Raw genomic sequence first — 10,779 nt, 5'->3', positions numbered from 1 at the left:
GGCTCAGGTAATGCTTTTGATCCCCATTTTCATTCACCTAACTGGAAATTAGTTTTTCAAATGTGGATATTTGTTGAGAAGATGTGCCTTGAAATAAAAGGAATTGAAATAATGTATCTGCCCTGATCCCTTAGTGATGGCGAGTCATTTGTAATTAATTTAGACAAAGTGTTCAACAGTGTACCAGTATATCAACAGAACCTTTTCATAGTCTAAGTCCTCTTGCATTGAGTTTTAAAAGGCAGGCAGTAGGACCTAGGGGCTTTTAAACTGCAGAAGTCAAGGAATTTGCTGATTTCCTCCTGCTGAGCAACACACACCCTGTATAGGCATATTCCAGTAGGTAAGTATACATGTAGATGTATGTATGTGTCTGCATACACATATATATATACACATACGCATATATATATACTTATGCAAGTGTGTGCATATATATGCACACACATACACATCTATATATAAAATATATACCATGAATACCACTATGCATACACATATACTGCCTCCTCTTTTCCCAGTCTTCTTTGAAACTCTCTGTATTTGTTTTAAATCATTTTTGGCTCAATTAAAGCTCAGCTGAACCCATTAAATAATGCCTCTAATGGTATTTTAAATTAAAGTTAATAAAAAAAAATAATAGCAGTAACAGGAGAATATAATTGCCCTTACTGGATTAATTTATCTTTTTTTTTTATACAACGTAAGAGATATCGATTAGAAATCGTGTATTAAAAATGTGCCCACTGCAAAAAGGACATGCTGATGTTTTGACTGGGATTTGGACTGCCAAAAAAAAAGAATAAAAAAATAGATGATGACGTGAGCACATGTGAGATAGGCTGGAAAAGAGAGAGCTTAGGAGAAACAAATGTGCTCTGTAGAAGTAGTTCAGTTTGCATAATTTATTTTAAATATGGATCCTCTCTGGTGTGTGAGCACTCCCTCCCTTGCGTCACCCCCCCCCCCCTTTTTTTTTCTTTTAAAAATAGGGATTTCCATGCTGCTTGCGTTCTGATACTCCAGTTCAAACAGGGTGCCTGGCGGTAGCTCGGCACCTGTGTACTTGACTACTTACTGCTGACGAGCCTTGCTTGCCGGTAATCTAGATTTATGGTAAGTCTACCCTTTCCCTTCATCTACAAGGTCCGGGGACATTCAGGTAGCCAATCTGCCCTTAAATATGTCTCTGAGGAAATGGCGCTAATTAGTATTGGAATTTACAGCCTTCCATTTTATTGACTTGTCCTACTTTCTTCGATAATTAACTAATGAGTAAAGTAATGAGCTATGTTAGTCAGTCATGATGTTCAATTAAACAGCAGATCAATTATTGAAAATAGTTTCGGACAGCTCTTGTGCCATCACGGGGAGCGTGGACGCGTGTGTGTGCGCGGGTGTGCGTGTACGTTCACACGTGTGTTTCAAACGTGTGCCCTAGATGTGGCAGTGTCCCCTTCCTGAAGCATACTTGGCTGCGGGGGGGCTGTGTGATCACATCCAAACCCTCTCGCCCACGTTGCCCATCCTCTGCTTAGCACCCCTGACGCTGCGCCTTCCTGAGGTGAGCTTCTTTGCAGGGGTCCCGAAAGCCTGAGAGAGATGAGGCTGCCTGTAAAATAGCGAGCGCTTTGTGTGATGGGGAGATCAGCAGAGGGATGTTACAATGCAGGTGTGTGCGTTTGCTGTCTCTTGGTGTGTGAAAACTCTCCTGCCAGCGAGCAGGGACACCTGTCCCAAAGCTCAGCATTACGGCAGCAGCGACTAATACCCCACACTCTCTTCTGGCCAAACCAGCACCCAGAAAAATCATCTACAGGAGGAAGCTTCCAGGGCTGCCATGTCACGGGTTCCCTGCACTGTGCCTGCATGGTGGGGTGGCACCAAACTTTGGGGTTACTGTTCGTGCACCCCTGTATGAGTTGGGTCATGGTTTGCCGGAGCAAAGCTGTGACTGTGGGCCTGGCCTTGTTCCTTACAGCATTGGTGGCTTCCATTGGCTTGGGATGAGCAATTTTGCCTAAGAAATATGAAAAGAAAAAAACCACCCCTGTAACTTATGTCATCATTCAGTAACTTGCCAGCCCTTTGGGTTTCATTATTCTTTCATTTGAAATGTTTTTTTTTTAACTTTTTTTTTTAAACCCTCTCTGTTTCCTTTAGGTCTTTTGCTTTGCCCTGTTTGCTATGCCAGCTGACAGCGCACCCGTACCTGCAGCCCAAACCTCTGGGGGCTTTCAAGCTCACCCTTCTGGGTGACACTCAGCTTATCGCACTTCCCTTTACTTTTAGTTGTGCTTTTGGTGTTGGAGTGTACCCTGAGCACAGCTTCCCTGAGCACTCAGCAGTCTGGGTACAGCCTCCCCCATCCTTTGTTTTACTTGCACCAGTAAGAAGTTTTAACCTGCCACGTGAAAAAGACCGCTTTGCTGTGTGGGAAGCGGCAGCTGTTAGAGATGACGGTGATATTTCGCTGAGCAGTTTGATGGTTTTAAAAGGCAGTGAGATATGTAAAGGTTATTAGATGGAAAATTTGGGTTGGGCTTAATGTTAGGTAAAAGTTTAATTGGGTACGCTGAACCATAACTAACACTCCTGCAGCCGTGCTCTGCTCTTTCGCGGTTCTGTTTAGAGTAGGAAAGTGGCACAAACAGTGCCACGCCATGCTCATAAGCTCTGCAGTCATAATTATTCATAATTAATAATAGTCAGCATATGATGGGTTTTTTTCCAAAGGTAGCAAGCATGCAGAAAGCTCCCCCCTTCCCTCCCCCCACTGCCTCCCAAATCCAGAAGGAAAATCAGGGCAGTGAGCAAGGTGCCTATATACAGGGAGGGGAGACTGAACACGTTGGCCTGAGCCATCCAATTGAAACTCGATTCATTAGAGAAACAACAAGCCAAACCAAATCAAAGACAGTTCAAAAAAGGCAACATAAAGTTTTCATTTCCAAACAGTTTTAATTCACTGTTTGTGCTCTTTACTGAGAATATGCAAGGAACACAAACATTCCCATATGAATTAAATTACAATTTACATATGAATTACATTAGAAATATGAGCTACACTAAAGAGATAATTAGTGCTGTCCTGGGTTATGTGAGTGCAAACAAAATTAAATAAGAACAATTTCAAAGCCAAGTTTTGCTTTGCCTTTTCAACTAAGCTGGTTTAATCAGTGATAATGACTGAAATAAATCCACTACATATAAAACAAGGCACAACATATCATACTGTGTGAAATGCCATTACTAAGTCCCATGCCTGGGTAAATCATGCAGTTAAGCAGGAGTACAGTGTCACCGATAAGATGCTGCAGAAAATTTGCCCCTGCTGGGTGCCCCACACTGAAGGTGGTGGTCCTTGAGGCTTGCAAGGAAGCAGGACTCAGGGCAGGCCAGTGCCTCTGCACTGCTCCAGACACAGGAACCGGGAGGGGGGGCATGAGGGTATCTGTGACAGTGTGTGTCAGGGATTTTTTAAAACCTTACATGTGAATGAGAAAAAGCCGCCACGAGAAAAAACCCGCCAGTGCTAGGAGGGAGCAATGAGAGGGAAGGGAGCTGGAGAAGCTGGGGGTGGGGGCTGGTGGTGGAAGGAAGAGAGGAAAGTGCGAAGGATAAAAATGCGAAGCAGCAGCAGACTACCTGTTCATCAGCGCTTCAGCCCCTAAATAGAGCTATGGTTTATGACTACCTTGCCTAATGAGCTAAACTCTGGTGACCATAAAACTGAAATATAATTATGACATTAAAGATGCCTATATTTGAACTTAATTATTAATTAATTTAATGAGAGAATAGGAGGTTGTAAAATTGCTAATTAAACGGCTCTGTAAAACTGCAGACGGCTGAGGATTTACCAAATGATGAATCCCACAACAGTATTTGGGCTATATCAATATTCTATTAATATACAGTATGCCAGAGGTACTGGCTAGTACGCTACTCACAGTTAAGCCGATGTGACAGGCATACAGAGTGAAAGAAAATGAAGGACATAAAATTCCAGATGACAGCAACCTTGAAGACGATCTCTGCCCCCACCTCTGTGGCAGTTTCTGAAATCAGTTAAACAAACTCGGAAATGCAGGATAAAAATCAATCTTACCATCGCAAATGTGAATAAATTGGCTTGAAGCAAACGACCCACCTATGGTCTTGGGCACCGTGGTGCTGTGTCGCTCTCCGCTCGCGTGCGGGAATGGTCAGAGCTAATCTGGACTTAAGTGCAACAGAACGGGAGGGAAGCAGCGTGAGCGCGCGCGTGTGTGTGTGTGTCTGTGTCTGTGTGTGTGTGCTTGCCTGTGAAAAAGAAGCTGAGTGAGAGCAAAAAATAACTGTCCCTGTGTGATTAGTGAAATTAAACTCACGTGAACCTTCAGGGGCTGAAAGGAAACCTAAGGGGGACAGTTTTAGAGATTCCCACACTGCACTGTTCGGCATGGGAGGAATTTCACCGTAGTGTTTGAATTGGCAGTGCCGTTTGGGGGGCATTCGTTTGGAAATGTAGAGGAGAAGTGCAGGAAAATGTTTGCTTTTAGCACCGAGCCTAATCTGGGGAACGTAAAAAAGGGTTTGTGTGTGTGTGTCTCACCCTGCGCGTCTCTAAATGTCACTCATGACTAATTACTGGGATGAAAGCAAAAGGAAACATTTAAGCATCCCTTTGTAGTTTTGTAGGGAACAATGAAATACCACTGGGCAGGGTAACAGGAAAACACCAGCAGCACAGGGCTACGTGTAGGGGGAATGTTTTAATATTTGCATAAATCCTTAGAACTGTTGCTTTTCATTCCTGCCACGTGGCATAGCTTTTCTGCTACATGTTTTGTTTTTTAAATGCCCCGTTGGCAGCCACATGAAACAATTTGACAAGAGAGATCGAAGATACAATATCAAGAAATACAGGGTGGGAGGAGACTCCTACACCCCCACCCCTCTAAGGAAAACAACAGTCATTACAGTAACATCTCCCATTTCTGGCAAGGGGACAGAGGATCTTGAGGCAAGAGTTGTATTCTCAAGTCCTCTCTGACTTTTTAAAAAATTACGTAAACTTTTTGTACCTGAGTCTTTGCTTTCTAAGCTAGGAAGAAGAGCAGTTCCTTGCCACTTAGCAATATTGTTCCAGGCTGCTAAATGTAAGCTTGCAAATATTTTCTGCAAAAGTGATCTCTAGATGTTGCTGTTTATTGACAGGCCTGGGACAAGACTTTAGAAAGTGTCACTTCTTGCTTTGTTTTGGCTTCTGATGTCCATCTTGGGATGTTTGAACAAGGTAATTTTAAGGAGCTGTGCCCTTCACATGATGGTCTTTAACTCATCTCAAACAGTAATACAGATTGTGGTCTCTCAATACTCAGAAACCTTACTAGTGGGTTTTATGTGAGAATCTGCAGCTAAAATGCTGTTGCTTTAAAAAAAAATCTCGATCCCAATTTAGAAAACTACTTCTGTCTGGTTTCTATCTTAGAATGTATGCAATTAATAAATATGAAAGCTTCTATGCATTTACTATCATTGTATCATGCCCTGCAGTTTTATAGATCCAATTTCTCAAAAAGTGACTTTTACCAGAAATAAAACCAGACACATCTCTTCCATTGTGCAACTAGCTATCAAGCCTGCCCCTTGATTTCTGGGGGATCTCTACTGTGTTTCACTAGCTCAGGCTTCAATCCCAGCAAGGTAGACAGTGGGTTTGGGGTTGGAACAGGTGGACTTCTTACAGAAGGGAAATGTCACATGACTCATCATTACCACCTTGCAGGTTATATGTTTTGAGCATCAAAGAAATGGCTTCTCTAACACCCCCTGGAGCTACCACATGGTGAGCCTCATTACTCCAGAAATTCAACCTGCAGCACAGGGTCTGGCTTGAAACAGAAAAGAAAGAGGGGCAAGAAACCTGGGATTGCTCTTGCCTCCAACCCTGATGCAGCCATGAGAAATGAAATATTTGAGAAAGGGTAAATATTGGTGAGAGTTATTGTCAAACCAAGAGGCTGTGTCCTCTGATACTTGCTGCCAACCAGTTATGAGGAGATGATGGGCAAGGACCTCCTCATTGCAAGGAGCACAAGAGGTCCAGCTAATAGCTCTGAACCTGAAGTTCATGCTCATCTGCATAAGACTGGTCTCTGCAGACCCTGAGAGAAAACGGTTTTGCCACCTTGCTCTGCTGTGAGGACAGGAGGTGACAGAAGGTCACCACTGCCTGACAGTGATGGTCTGATGGTCTGAGCTGGGCAGGCTTCTCTCTGGGTCCCAGCAACCATGGTAGCATTGCTGGTTCCAGCCTTGTATCACCTACCATCCCTAAGTGGTTCACAAACTACCAGTAGCAACTCAGCTAGCATTTATGTACGTCAGAGTTTGCAAACCTCTGGGGTTGCACATTTCCTAAACATTATGGGTAAAAGCCAGCTGTGGCCCAGAGCTAAACGATAGAGTTGACAGGGGTACCTGTCAAGCTTGATTACCAGGAGAGAACTCCAAAGCAAGAACAGGCCTGAGTAACTACTATTGGTATTGTAGGCATGTGCCAGGGTCTCACTGCAGTAAGTGTGAAAAGCTCGAGCAAACCTAAAGCTTTCACTGATTTTATTTAGTTCTCTAGGATATACATATTTTAATTGTGATTTAAATAATCTTGGAAGTTCTCGAGGTTTAAGATGTTACTCTTGTTTGCCATGGTCTTTTTTTTTTTTGTCTCCTTTAGAAAGCTTTCCTTTTCTCTGTTGGTTTTTAGCTGTAAAATAGATGCTGAATACGTCCTTCAAAGCAAGCTGCATACAGCTAATATACTGATCACTGGTCAGAAGGCTACATGGTATCTTTGTGCATTTAGTCAGCCAGATTTTAAGCTTAATGTAACTTAACATAGTAATTTTTCTTTTTTACATAATGCACTTTTTTTGCAACATGCACTTTTTCATAATATAGTGACTACTGTACCTCCACTTCATTTGATGAATACTGGTTTTTCTTTGTTATTTGTGTTAAATCCTATTAATATAGAACATCTTTACAACTGCAGGAAAGATACTTTTAAATTGTTCTCACTAAGTAAATAAACCTATCTTAAACCTGATGGATGTTCAGAAGGGAAAAAAAATATAGTCACTTGAACAGATTTTTTTCCTTTAAGAAAAATATATTAAATAAAACAAGGGGTTTAATGGCAATGTTAACCCGGCTGTTTCTGTTCATAATGTCCATCAAGGCCTTCAAAACAGTAGAGCTCAAATTTTTAAGCCTACTTTATGTATCATAATTGAAAGACAAATACAAGCTCTTTTTTTTTTTTTTACTTGCAATTAGTTTCTAATGTTGATTGAAGTATACATTGATTGGAACTGATTACTTTGAAACAAACAAAAAAATAATTCTTTATTCCTGAAAACAAGATTTCCATGGGCAAAAGTTCTGCAAACTTTATAGTTCTTTACTAATGATTCCACAAGATTTGTATTCTGACTTGTTTTTAAAAATCACAGGGTAAGATTAGCACTTCTTAAAATCAGGTAGCATTGCAAAGCTAAAAAGTTAGAGAAAATACAAGGTTGATAAGAACGTATGTTTCTTTCTAAAGTTTAAAGTCTGCAGATCTGGAAGGTGAACTCTGTGAAAATGGAAGTTTACTGATTTTATCAAGACAGCAGAATTTGAATTAGTTCCTGCTATTGGAATCATTCTTTAAGTCAAATGAAATTACACAGAATTAAGAAGATAGGAAGTATGTGGATTCAATCACCCCCACCCCCAGCCCCACCCCACCCCCCAAGGAAAACATGCCAAGTATTAAGTTTGGGTTGAAATCTGAAAGATAAAAAGTGTTCTCCCAGGTGTATGAATTTTCAGTATGACAAAAGTTTGAACTGGATTTAACAGCTCTGCTGTTCCACAAGTCAAAAATAATCAAGCTAGCTCCACAGACTAACTGAACTAGGGTAGCAGTTGTGAAATATATAAATACTCTTGAACACACAGGGATTGATAGACCCGGGCAGCACTGAGATGTTATTTTTGACAGACATTGCAGACAGACTATGGCATATCGGGATGACAAGAGGTCTGTTTGGTTTCTGTTAGTTTTACATGAGATCACAAGTTCTTCTGAAAGAAAGATAAAGGAGACATCTTTGAGGTCTGAAATCTAGAGTAAACTCACACTTACTTTATATTTTGTCACTTCATTACACCTGTGTTTTAATCTCTGTCTTGCCTGTTTGTTTATGAACAGCCTGTGAACTTTTCCATGCCCCAAATTAGATAATTATCATGAACCCTACTCCAAATGTGAGTGTGGAGAGGGTAGCAAACGAATTTCAGCTGCTGAAGCAAGCTGCCATGACCTCTGTGGATATTTTGCTGCAGGGAATTTTACAGCCTTTCAGATGATGTCACGAGGAAGGTTGAAGCCTGGCAACCCTTCATGCTTGGCATATGCTTGAAAAATCTAGCTGGATACTTTTCTTTTGTTCCAAATCACAAACCAGGCGAGCATCATAAACAAGAATGAGTCAGTCTTTCTGCTCCCAAACTCCAAATGTGTTAATCTTTTCCTTACCCTGTCAGTTTTGATTTAATTCTGGAGGAAAAGGAAGGTAAGAAAGCAGCCTGACTGAGGCTGACTGCACTCTCCCGCAAACCTGAAGAACCGAGGTCTAACCTCTCCCTCTGTTTTCTACTGCTTCAGGCCTTGTCCACTCAGGAACCTTTGCTCCAGTGCTCACAAATGGCTGTCCCACAAACCCTGGGTGCCCGGCAAGCTGCTCCACGGCACGCTTCTCCCTTAGTGTGCTTTGCCTAGGGTTTGTCCAACCAGGGGAAGGCATCAGGGATAAAATCACTCTACAGGCAAACCAGGATAACTCTTTAGCTTACTTTTTATTTTTTTATTTCTTTCTCTCTCTCTTTTTTTTTTTTTCCCCTTCCCCTTCCCCATGGTCGTTAATCGTGTTATGCTTGAACGCAAAATTTCTTACAACCCCAGTTGGTCAGAAGAGTGTTTAAAAACTGTTCTAAATACAGTTCCCTGTCCTAGATTTCAGCGGGAATATTCATATAGTTAATACTACGTGCCTGTTTAAGTGCTAGACTGCGTTTATAGGCAAATTTTAGCTGTTAACCCTTCCTTAACCTTTTGGGTTATTTTTCATTTTGGTTTGTGAAATTAGATAATACTTATTTGTTACATAAAAAGCTTCCCTTATATATTAAATGTGCCCAGAGAATGCCACAGCCATTCATGACAAATATGTTAAAAACCATAATAAAAAGAAACAGCAGTATGAAAACAATATGGAAAGATACAAATTCTAGCTATTAAAAAAAATACATATATATATCTCAAAGGTACCTTACCTACATGTACGTACAGTTTGAGGCAATGTTTTCTTCTGAAAGAGAAATCTGAATGTAGACTATATGACATAATTTAAGTAAATATTGCCTGGAAAAATAACAACCATCTGTTTTTCAGCAGATCCGCTTGAGAAACTATGGGTAAAAAGAAAAGGGTTAGTAAAGCATCTCAGAAGTGCAGATGTGACAGCATGTAAAAAAAATATGTGAAGAATTAAAGGAAGAGATCATAATGCCACCTTTTTTCTTCTATGTAGATACAGCTTGAAGGAGGAGAGGAAGATAAAGGCATGCCTGTCTTCTGTGAAAGGCTTCCAGTGACGGGGATATGATTGATTCATCTGTGGCTTTAGCTTTCAGGGTGTGAGAGAAGTCATAAGAATTGGCAGATAAGTCATTCTGTGCTCTGGGATGAGGAGGGGGGACACCCCGAAATTCTTGAGTGCCTACCATTAGCAACAGAAGAGAGGACTGACACAGTAAAACAATTTGGAAAGATTAAATAACAATTTGGTCTTTTCATTATGAAAAGTAAGATCCCATCTGGTATGAGTTTGCTTCTTGTTTACAAATGCCTTAGTTTGAATGAAGAATAGAAAAAAGCTATTGCTCATTCCCTCAAGCAAATGGGAAACCCAGCTGATGATGGTCCTCCATCATAGGCAGGTCAGCAGGGTGTCATTCATAGATGGCCGTGGATGTCTCCGCAGATAGCTCCATGCATATACATGCACTTGGCTGTGCTTAAGATTTTCTGGTGAAAAGGTCCCTTCAAACATACCTCATTTCCTTTTGATGTTTCCTGACACGGTAATATGGCCTACTGCTACATCACCAAATTATATTAGGGCACATGACAACAGCCACCCAACTGGATGACCTCACTCTCGCCCTACTTTGATCTAGTTCAATCTTTTCTAGTGACTCAGGTGTATAAAACAATTCTCAGGAGATGGCTGAAAAAAACCTGCTGGTCACGTGGGTTGGTTATGCATTTGGGAATACCGACTGCAGTGAACATTTGGTAAGTACAAGTTGAAGGTACACAAAGGATTTAAGTCACACATTGGAAAATATATTTCCAAAGACTGTACCAACCCTACGTGCAAGTTTAAAGCCTTATTTTTTCCTATACTGTCTTCCTAAGGGGTCAAATTTGAAAATGCGACCCACAAACAAAGCATGAAAGATAAAAAGGGGTCAGTCTAACATCTCTTTTTTGGTACTGAGGAAAAGGAAAGCTACATGGGTACAGACGATGAGCATGTGTACACATGATAAACAAACATAAATACTGTAATTATAGCAATGCTAACACAAATTCTCCTGCTCCTCCCATGTACCTGTACATTTACACACACATTTATACTCATATAAATGAGAGCAAAAATTATTCTATTAAGACAA

The sequence above is a fragment of the Gallinula chloropus genome, assembly GCF_964237585.1.
Source record: "Gallinula chloropus genome assembly, chromosome: 2".
Taxonomy (NCBI): Eukaryota; Metazoa; Chordata; class Aves; order Gruiformes; family Rallidae; genus Gallinula; species Gallinula chloropus.
This window is presented reverse-complemented; position numbering follows the sequence as displayed.